Source organism: Myotis davidii, unplaced genomic scaffold (assembly GCF_000327345.1).
Source record: "Myotis davidii unplaced genomic scaffold, ASM32734v1 scaffold172, whole genome shotgun sequence".
NCBI classification, from domain to species: Eukaryota; Metazoa; Chordata; class Mammalia; order Chiroptera; family Vespertilionidae; genus Myotis; species Myotis davidii.
In genome coordinates this window covers 2,527,373-2,537,541 of record NW_006284343.1, presented here as the reverse complement: position 1 = coordinate 2,537,541, position 10,169 = coordinate 2,527,373, and positions in this window count along the sequence as shown.

Below are 10,169 nucleotides of genomic sequence, written 5' to 3'. Positions count from 1 at the left end.
GCCAGGGACCTCGGTGCTCAGACAGGCCCTGAAGGAGAAATCTGGGTGAAAGGTCTGAGGGCTGATGGCTGGCAGCACAGACATCACCGTGGGAGGCGGGGCATGCTGATCTGTTGACTGCCCTCTCTGGTGTCAGGGTTCCCTGGAGAGCTCTGGGGTCCCGGCTGCCACAGGGGTTCGCAGGCCCTCCCTGATTCAGCTCGCTTTCAGGGCCCAGAGCCAGCCTCTGCCCGCAGCGTGCGGCTGGGCTCCAGGTGCCCGCCTTGGCCTGGCAGCTCATCCCATTCCTATCGTGGATGCTCTTTCATTCAAGAAAAGCCCAGCTGGTTGGAGGGAATGTGGAGAAAGCCACAGGGACGCTGAGAGGCCTGGGGAATGGAGCTGCTGCTGGGTTGTGAGGAGGAGCCGGGAGGAGGAAAACAGCTGAGAGAAGGCCCATTAATCATCATTGGGCAGTGCTGCGCGGAAGAGGGTGACTAACTGTGGTCTCTCCTCGCCGAAGAGAGGGTTCACACTGTGTCACGAGAGAGACCTGTGAGCCCAGCCACGCTGGACAGCAGCCGGCCGCCGTCCATTGACTCCATCAACCCGAGGGAGGATGCACCATTATCCTGGAAACTATCAAGAATGAAAAAAAGACAGACCGCCCCAAGCTCTATGGCTTGCTTATACTGTCATGTCTCCGTGACTCTCTGCGCCTTCCCCACCTGCCAGGGCCCGTTGGAGTTTCATGCCCCTGCTTTTCTCACGGGGAGCATGGTCCCGCCTCGTGCGACCGCTGCTTCCCACCCGCCACCTCGCTGGTGGCAACTGTAACCTTGCAGGATGCATCAGAGTCCCGAGATGCCGATGTGGGGGTGGGGGTGGGCTCCTTCATCTTTGCACCGACAAAATACAGTAGTTCATCTTCTCTACATGCCTGGGCAGCGGCGGGTCAGAGGGGGTGGCGCGGGGAGACTGGGGCCCCCTCCTCCCCAGTCCCCAAGCCTCCTGGGGTTATGGGGACAGTAGGGGACGGAGCAGCCACAGCCCCGGCTGCTTTGGTCTTATGTCTCATGCTACCCAGGCTCAGGAGTGAGCCAGACGGTTTCTTTCTGTGGTTCTTACAGAAACGACCCAGCCTTTTTTTTAAAATATATTTTATTGTTTGTTTTTTTTAAACTTTTTTTTAAAATATATTTTACTGATTTTTTACAGAGAGGAAGGGAGAGAGATAGAGAGTTAGAAACATCGATGAGAGAGAGACATCGACCAGCTGCCTCCTGCACATCTCCTACTGGGGATGTGCCCGCAACCCAGGTACATGCCCTTGACCGGAATCGAACCCGGGACCTCTCAGTCCGCAGGCCAACGCTCTATCCACTGAGCCAAACCGGTTTTGGCTATTTTATTGTTTTTTTACAGAGAGGAAGGGAGAGGGATAGAGAGTTAGAAACATCGATGAGAGAGAAACATCAATCAGCTGCCTCCTGCACACCTCCTACTGGGGATGTGCCCGCAACCAAGGTACGTGGCCTTGACCGGAATCAAACCTGGGTCCCTTTAGTCCACAGGCCGACGCTCTATCCACTGAGCCAAACCAGTCAGGGCGTCTTTTTTCCCCCTTAATGCTGCTAGAAGCCCGCGGCTCCCTTCAGCCTGGCTCTCTGATAAAAAGGAACTAGGTCTTCCCTGGGCGCTGTGGGTTAATGATACCGAGCGGCTGAACGCGGAGGGACAGGTGGTGGAGCTGAAGGCCGAGGGGCTGTTTGTCCTCATTAGTATCATCCACAGAAAGCGTCCCCTCATCTGGGTGGGCCCGAGGTCACCGGATGGTTCTCTCCAGGAGCCTGCAGGGATCAGCTTGGCCTAGTTTTCGAAATTTTAATGAGCGCCCTGCCCTGGCGGAAGCAGCACCCGCATGCCTCCCCCGGTCCCTGTTGCCTTGAGAGCTTCTCTTCTTCGGCTGAGATGGTGGTTCTCAACTGGGGGCTGTTTGCCTCTTGGGAGACCCTGGGTAGCGTCTGGAGATGCTGATGGTTGTCACCACAGGGAGAGGTGGGAGGACGCCGGGTGCTGCTAAGTAGGTATCCTGTCAGCAAGGACAGCGTCCCCCCAGCCCCACATCTTTTAAGTCGTTGTATTAGGCATGTCCCTGGGAAATCACCCTGACGGGCCAACTCCATCAGCAAGCTCAGAGGACTCCGTGCGATTTGGAGACTCCATCATCCCCTTAAATTAGGTAAATGATTGTTTGCGTGTGAGGCTTTCTGTATCATCCTCTCTTGCAGGTCCCCCATTGAGGCTTCCTGGCCACGCCATTGTGGGGCATGCAAGAGGCAGCCGGTCAGTGAGTCTCTCTCATCACTGATGTTTCCATCTCTCTTTCTCTCCCTTCCTCTCTGAAATCAATAAAAATATGTTAAAAAAAGATGTGTTAAGACGTGGAACGGGAACCTGGGTTGTCTGTTAGTGGGTGTTCCTGGAAAGCACTTAAAACATTTGGTGATCTGGAGATGAGAAGGAAGAGAGGAAATCCAATACAGTCTCGGCAGCGCCCACCCCAGCCTTCCTGCGGTGCCATGCTGTCCTTGCTAATGAAAAGCTGTCACCCACTGGGCACTTCTGGGTGGTTTCCCTGATCTTGAAATAATACAAGAAACAGCACGTGCTCACTCGCTCGACTGTAGGTAGGACTAGCCCAGGGGGGTGGGTACAGTGCGGGCTCTGGTTCATCAGGTTGGGGGGAGATTTTGCTTCTCTACCAGACTCAGCACCTGGGAGCTCCTGGGAATGCGTGTGCTGTGAGTGCATAGGTCACAGAGCGGGTCACAAGATGCTGCTCCGGCCGGGGGGGTCCTGAGCCTGTGGAGGGACTGGGATTATGGCTCCTTCGATTCTTTTACACTTGGATGATGGGAGAACCCTTTGCAAAGCTCTGGGCAGGCATGGTCAGCTCTCCTTCCCACGTGTCATGGGATGGAGAGTGACCAACTCATTCTGGTTTGTCCAGACTGTTCCAGTGAAACCCCAAAACAGCCCTGCTTTGGTCTCATGCCTCCCCACATGGTGCTCCCCCCCATGGCTGTGGAAGGTTCTAGAAGAACCAGGCATAGTCCTCTCCACCTCAGGGAACCCCTCGGGCTTTTGAAACCAGGACGGTTGGTCACCCAGGGGAAGGGCCTGGCTGGGCCTTTCATGAGGAGGTCTCTCAGCACATCGCGTTGGGGACTGAAAGAAGACTTTTTATTTCGTGCTTTTGTTTCTCTCCTGTTCTGGGGAGAGAGGCAGATATGAAGCCAGGGAACCTCACGGCCTGATAGCGGGGCACATTGTGTGTGTGTCTCATCCTTGGCTGGGACCTATATCCCTGCCAGAGGTCCCTCCACCTCCCCACTTTCCTCCTCCCCTCCCTGTAGCCACCGACCCCAGGGGCACCCCTCCTCTGAGCAGCTTTCAGGGATTCCTGGCTGGTAGAGTTCTCCAGGTTTTTGCCCTCGAGGAGATACGTATTGTAATTGATAGACAAAAAGCCTGAGGTGTTTCTACACTCGTTTTCAAAAAAATTCTTTATTGTTGCAAGTATTACATATGTCTCCATTTGCCCCCATTGACCTCTCTTAAGGAGCTTGTATTCTCAGTGGGTGATGAATATACATGGATCTTTTCTTTAAAAGGCCCCGGATTTTATACAGTAAAGGGCTGCGTGCTAGACGGAAGGTCTGTGTAGATGGGGTTTTCTGGGAGTCAGGGTAGAGCTCGCTGTCTAACCTTTCCCAACATGGTTTGACCTGGTCCCCTGTGCTTGGCTGAACACTCCTGGTTAATTTCTGCCCCCGGGCCTTTGCTTGACGGTCTCTCGATCCAGAAAGCCCTCTCCTTTCCTCTCTGCCTTCCCGACCCCTCCACTCCGCCAGCCCTCAGCGCTCTCCGCTCTCGGACTTCTGCATCGAATCCGAGTGGCCCTGGTTTCCAATTGTGTAGTCACCCATCTGGCCCGACAAAGGTTCAAACACGGGAAAGCCACTTGGAGAGAAGAGAATGAACAAGCACTTTAGAAGGGAGACCATCTTGGAGCGAGCTCCTCCCCAGACCCCCCTCCAGCCCTGTCACCCCAGGCGCAGCAGCCTCCAGGGCAGCAGCTGCACTTACTTCGTCTGTCACTTCTGCGTTTAGGGTTTTTGTGAGATCTCGTGCCAGAAGTCTTGTCTGGGAATGCGCCCTGCAAAAAAGTAAGTCTCAGAAAACCTAGGTCACCGCTCATTTGTTTGACAAATATTTACTGTCTCTTCTTCTCACCAGAGGGAGCGCACACATTTGTTACAATTCCCGTTAGGTTGGAAAACCTGATGTGCGTCCCTGTTAGAACAGCGTCGGACAGGGTTGGGAGCTACTCACACAGCCACCTGGGTGCGTGACGTATTGACATTATTGCTTTCCTGGTTTCTCCGAGCCAAGGACTGTGTGTTTCTCTTAGGCTCCACCCCCTGCAGCCGGAGTCCCAGCTTGGGGTTCCTGAGCTGGAGGGACCGCCTGGCATTGTGTTCATCATTTCCCAATGTTCCCAAGAACGATTCAGTCCAGCTTCTCCGCTCTGGGCCGGAGTGGGAGTGCCAGCCTCTTGGGTCGGTGGCTGGCGGCTCATGTGGATCTAGAGCTCTGATTGGTACTTGAATGCGTGTGTCTTTGATGATTAAAAATGGGGAAAACAATTAATTCTTTTATTGATTGATTGGTTTTGAGAGAGAGAGAGGGAGGGAGGGAGAGGAAAGGGGGAGAGAGAGAAACACTGATCTGTTGTTCCACTTATTTATTAATTCATTGGTTGATTCTTATGTGGGGATCGAACCCACAACCTTGACTGGGCTACCTGACTAGGGCCAAGAATTAATTCTCACTTAACATAGTTTATTTGAAAACACGCAAACGATTTTTTTGGAGAAATATTATCATTATTAGAGAAATAATAATAGGTGACTTATAGTGAGCAGAGATGATTACTTATTAGATAACTGATGCTTGTTAAAATGAATACAAAGCAGATTTTAGTATTAACAAGTCATAGTGCTTCCCCACGGCTATAGAAGGTTCTGGAAGAACGAGGCACAGTCCTCTCAACCCCAGCAGGCACCTCGGGAGACAACATTCCAAAGTCCACCTGTCAGGTGTCCCCGTGACGGCAGCCGGGTCGGTGTCCAGGGCCCTGTATTTTGTATTTTTCTGGGGCTGACAGGACGAGGAGGATCTGTGGTTCCCGGGCTGTATCTGGGGAGCATTTGAGACGCTCTGGTAGGTGATGGGGGCCTACACATCTGTGGGCATCTCAGGGCTCAGATGTTCTGTCTGAACCAAAGCCCCGCCAACCATCTGTCTATGAAACTGGGAGGAAAGCGACGTGACAGGCAGGCCCTGCGGCTCCTGGGGGCAGGGGTGGGGGGTGGGGGAGGCAGGGCCCTTCCTTAGGGCTTTGGTTCCCGTGACATGGAGACTGCGTACCTCATTCAGCAGCTGGCCTGTGGAAGAGCTAATGAGGTGAAGCAAATGCTGGGGAAGTGACTGATTAAGACAAATCGTGGAAATTTTTAAGGGAACCTGGCTTTCTAAAGAGCCGGGGGTTTGAAACATCCAAGTGGCTCTGGATATAAGCACAGCATCTCTTTTATTTTTATTATTATTTTGTTGTTGTTGTTAATCCTCATCCGAGGATATTTTTCCATTGATTTTTAGGGAGAGTGGAAGAGAGAGGGAAAGACAGAGAGAAATATCAATAAGAGAGAAACACATTGATTGGTTGCCTCCTGCACAAGACCTAACCAGGGCCCAGGCCAGGCATGAGCCTACAACCAAGGTACATGCCCCTGACCGTAATTGAATCTGGGACCCTTTGGCCTGCAGGCGGATGCTCTATTCACAGAGCCAAACTGGTGAGGGCGGGCGTTTCTTTTATTAACTGAGAATCTTGGGCTGAGAGTCAGGAGTTCCAATACTGACTTGAGGTCTTTCTACTTCAGCCCAATGAGCCTTGTTTTCTGTATTCACCTTCTTTTACATCTCATTAGCATACTTAAAAATTATGAAAGGGACATAATATTATAGAAAGGGGAAAACCTCTACACTCTCATCACCCCATGTCTCAACTGCTTTAACTTCTAGAATTCCCTTTCAGTCTTCTGTAACATACATTTTTTACCATTGTAATAACAAACGACATTTTGTTTATTGTTTTTTCCACAAAATACAGTATCATTAATACTGGTCTTTCCTATGCTGTGAGGGTATTTATCATTTTGATGCCCTGCGTGAAGCCCACTGCATTTATGTTCTGTAATTTGTTGAACTATCCTTTTGTGCAGGGTTAGAGTGATCAATATCTTTCCTCCCATCTTTTAAGTCGTTGTATTAGGCATGTCCCTGGGAAATCACCCTGACAGGCCAACCCCGTCAGCAAGCTCAGAGGGCACCATGTGATTTGGAGACTCCATCATCCCCTTAAATTAGGTAAATGATTGTTTGTGTGTGAGGCTTTCTGTACTCAGTGGTTGAGTGTTGACCTATGAACCAGTCTGATAGAGAGAAAAGGGCACATGCCCAGGTTGCAGGCTCGATCCCCAGTGTGGGGCGTGCAGGAGGCAGCCAATCAGTGATTCTCTCTTATCATTGATGTTTCTCTCTCTCTCTCTCTCTCTCTCTCTCTCTCCCTTCCTCTCTGAAATCAATAAAAATATACATATTTTAAAAAAAAGATGTGTTAAGACGTGGAATGGGAACCTGGGTTGTCTGTTAGTGGGTGTGCCTAGAAAGCACTTAAAAGATTTATGCCAGCATTGGTGCTCTGACCCATTCCCGATAGCCTTGCTTACAGCAATCATTTTCACGGTTGACATGGAAAACTATGCCTTTCGTCCGACAGTTTGGGATGATTAGGGACTCACTAATGTGTGACATGTGGGAGCAGTGGGACCAATGGGAGGTGTGGGTTCCAGCCCCACTCCGGCACCAGCCAAACTCTGTATCACCTGTGAAGTGAGATCCTTGGACCGGAAGGGTTTGGAGGTTGGTCCCAGCACCACATTTTATATGTAAGCCACAGTGACCTTCCGCCCTCTATTGCGTTGTTAAGGTTGCGGAACAAAATACCACAGACTGAGTGGCTTCAGCAACAGAAATTTACCAGCTCACAGTCCCGGAGGCTGGAAGCCCAAATTCCAGGTGCCGGCAGGGTGGGTTCCTCCTGAGGCTGTGATCTGTCCAGGCCCCGCTCCTTGGCTTGGAGGCGGCTGTCTTCTCCCTGTGTCCCTTCTCACTGTCTTCCCTCTACAAGTGTCTCTGTCCACGTCTCCCCTTTATAAGGACACCGGTCGTGCTGGATTAGGGACCACCCTAATGACCTCACTGTAACTTGTTCGCCTCTGTAAAGACCCCTCTCCAAGCAGGTCACACTGCGGTACTGGGGGGTTAGGACACTCTAGCATGTGAATTTCGTGGGGGACACAGTTCAACCTATGGAAGTATTAGGGGCAGAAATAGAATAGGGGACTAGCTATAATTATAAGAATTATGAATCATGAGCCCAGAACCATGACTGTTCTGTTCTGATTAGAGAGAGCACATTCTAAGCTGGCTGAGAGCTGTGCGCCCCAGGACACAGGAGTTAATCTCGGGATGCAGTCAGTCCATCCTCCTTTCTCCTTTCCTGAGAACTGCCTATCATCATGGAAAGGTCAGCAACCTTGTTGCTGAAAACAGTCTGGTCCTGGAGGCGCCCACCCTTTGCAAACCCCTGCCCCCCGCCTCCAACCCACATTACCTGTAACCCTTAATCATTATACCTGGCGTACTTCCCCATGCCTGTAATTCTTACTTTCCCATGTAATCTGTGTCCTTCCACCCAATATAAGCAGCTGGATTATGGGGAGGGGAGCAGATTCTGTGGATGACCTGCCGCTCTCCTGTACTGCCGGCAGGATTGGAATAAATGCTCATATAGGATTCAACCTTTTCTCTGCTTATTTGGCTCAAGTAGTGACAGGCAGCACGGACCCATGGTTGTCAGGTTTCATGGGCTGAATTGCCTCTTAGGTTGAGATAGTTCCCGTTAGCACAGAGATGTTTTCCTCCCTCCCTCTTACCTTCTCTCTCTCTCTCTCTCTCTCTCTCTCTCTCCTTTAAGAAAGAATCCTTCCCTGTCTATTCCAGCTCCAATCATTCCTTGCCTTGTGGCCCCATCACTTCCATCTCTGCCTCTGTTTTCACATGGCCTCCTTTGCTGTGTCCTGCCTTCTCCCCTTCTGTTTTTTTGTAAGTCCATGTGCCCAGGGAGGGACGCAGCGGTTAATCCAGGATGATCTCATCTCGAGATCTTTAATTACACCCATAAAGACCCTTTCCCCAAGTAAGGACACATCCATAGGTGTCAGGGGTTGGGATCTTTTTGGGGGCCACCATTCAATCCACTACACAGGACTTCTCAGATGACCTCATTACAGTAGCCGCATTCCCAGTCCTGGTCTTGTCACCCAGCTCAGTCTGAGGGGGGTCTGGAGAGCCTTGAGGTCTATTCCTCTTTTTGACCTAGACAGTTGAGGGACCACCTCCCTGCCTTCTCTTCTGTGCTTCAGGGGGCTTCCCTCCCCACCATCCTGCCCTCTGTGGGTTCCTGGTGAGAGGAAGCCTGCCTCCTTCCGTGTTCCCTGGGACCTCTTAGGATCGTTGAAGGCCCCTAAAGAAACCCTGTTTTTGGAGATCTCACCCCGGAGTGCACCGAGCATGTTAAAACACTCTCTCATGCCACATCCAGTCCTTCCCTCCTCCCATAAAAATAATCAGATTTTAATAATTTCACTTTTGAAATGATTTGGCTCTAAGCTTGTTTAATTTACGATTGGCTGGGTTTCCTGGCCATTATTATGCATAGTAAGGAGTTCTCTGGAAGTGAGAAAAGCTAAGCCTCAGATTGTTTTCCGAACATAATTAAATTTTTATGAATACCAAAGTCAACAATTAACAAGGTTTAATAGGCATTGAGTTAAACATTTATTAATTTAAATTGCTACAGCTTTTTTTTTTAGTCCAAGATACAATATTTTTTATTGTTTTAATCAATTTCGTAGGCCCCCCTGGAAAACCGGAAACCTCAGGTACTGGCCGGCTGGTTTCTGATTCCTGCGGGGGCCCTGCTTTCTTCATGCCTAGTCGCTCCTTCCCACTAGGAATTGGGATTCCTCCTTCCCAAATCCTAGGGGCTCCCCCAGCAGGTGTCTGCTGTGTCCCTCCCGGGGCCGGCAGTACCAAAATCTGCAGACTGGGTAGCCTATACACAACAGAACTTTCTCACGGCAGCCACAGCTGACCAGCACAGCCGGTCTGGCTCTCTCCCAGGTCTGACCGTCACCATGCCATCATCCGGACGCAGTATATGAATGTGGTGCCCTCATCACTGTGAGTGACTGGGCAAGAGGCCTGCTCCTATTGGACCCTCCGGTCATGGCCACTGTGATCAGGGGCCATACTTCTCTGCTCACGTTACCCACTGGCAGGGTCGCCAGAGAAAACACAGGATGTCACACTCAATCCGAATTTCTCATCAACAGCAAATATGACATGTTTTTTAGCACAGTGTGTCCCAAATACTGCACAGTACATACTGACACGAAAACATTGTTTGTTGTTGATCTGAAATGCAAATTTAACCAAGCATCCTGTTTTAATTTTTGGCTAAAGCTAGCAGCGGTGCCCTTTGGTCTTTTTATAGAAGGCGCAGAGAGCAACGCTCTTGACCTGGAGCCCTGGTTCTCAGAGTGACCCTAGTTCGGAACAGAAAGTCTCGGGCCGCGCCCACACTTCCAGAACCGGAACCTCTCAGGGTGCTAGCTTTCTGTGTGTTTGTTCTTTTTTTAATGTCTTTTTATTGATTTCAGAGAGGAAGGGAGAGGGAGAGAGAGAGAGAAAAGCATTGATCAGCTCCCTCCTGCCAGCCCCCTACTGGGGATTAAGCCCACAACTGGGGCATGTGCCCTGACCGGGGAATCTAACTGTGACCTCCTGGTTCATAGGTGGATGCTCAACCACTGAGCCACGCCCGTGGGGCTAGCTTTCTGCATTTTGACATCGCTCCTGGTGACTCTGCTGGGAGCTGTGGTTTGAGGGCCAGGGACCTAGAGAATGATGCTGATGGTGGGAGATTCCAGCCT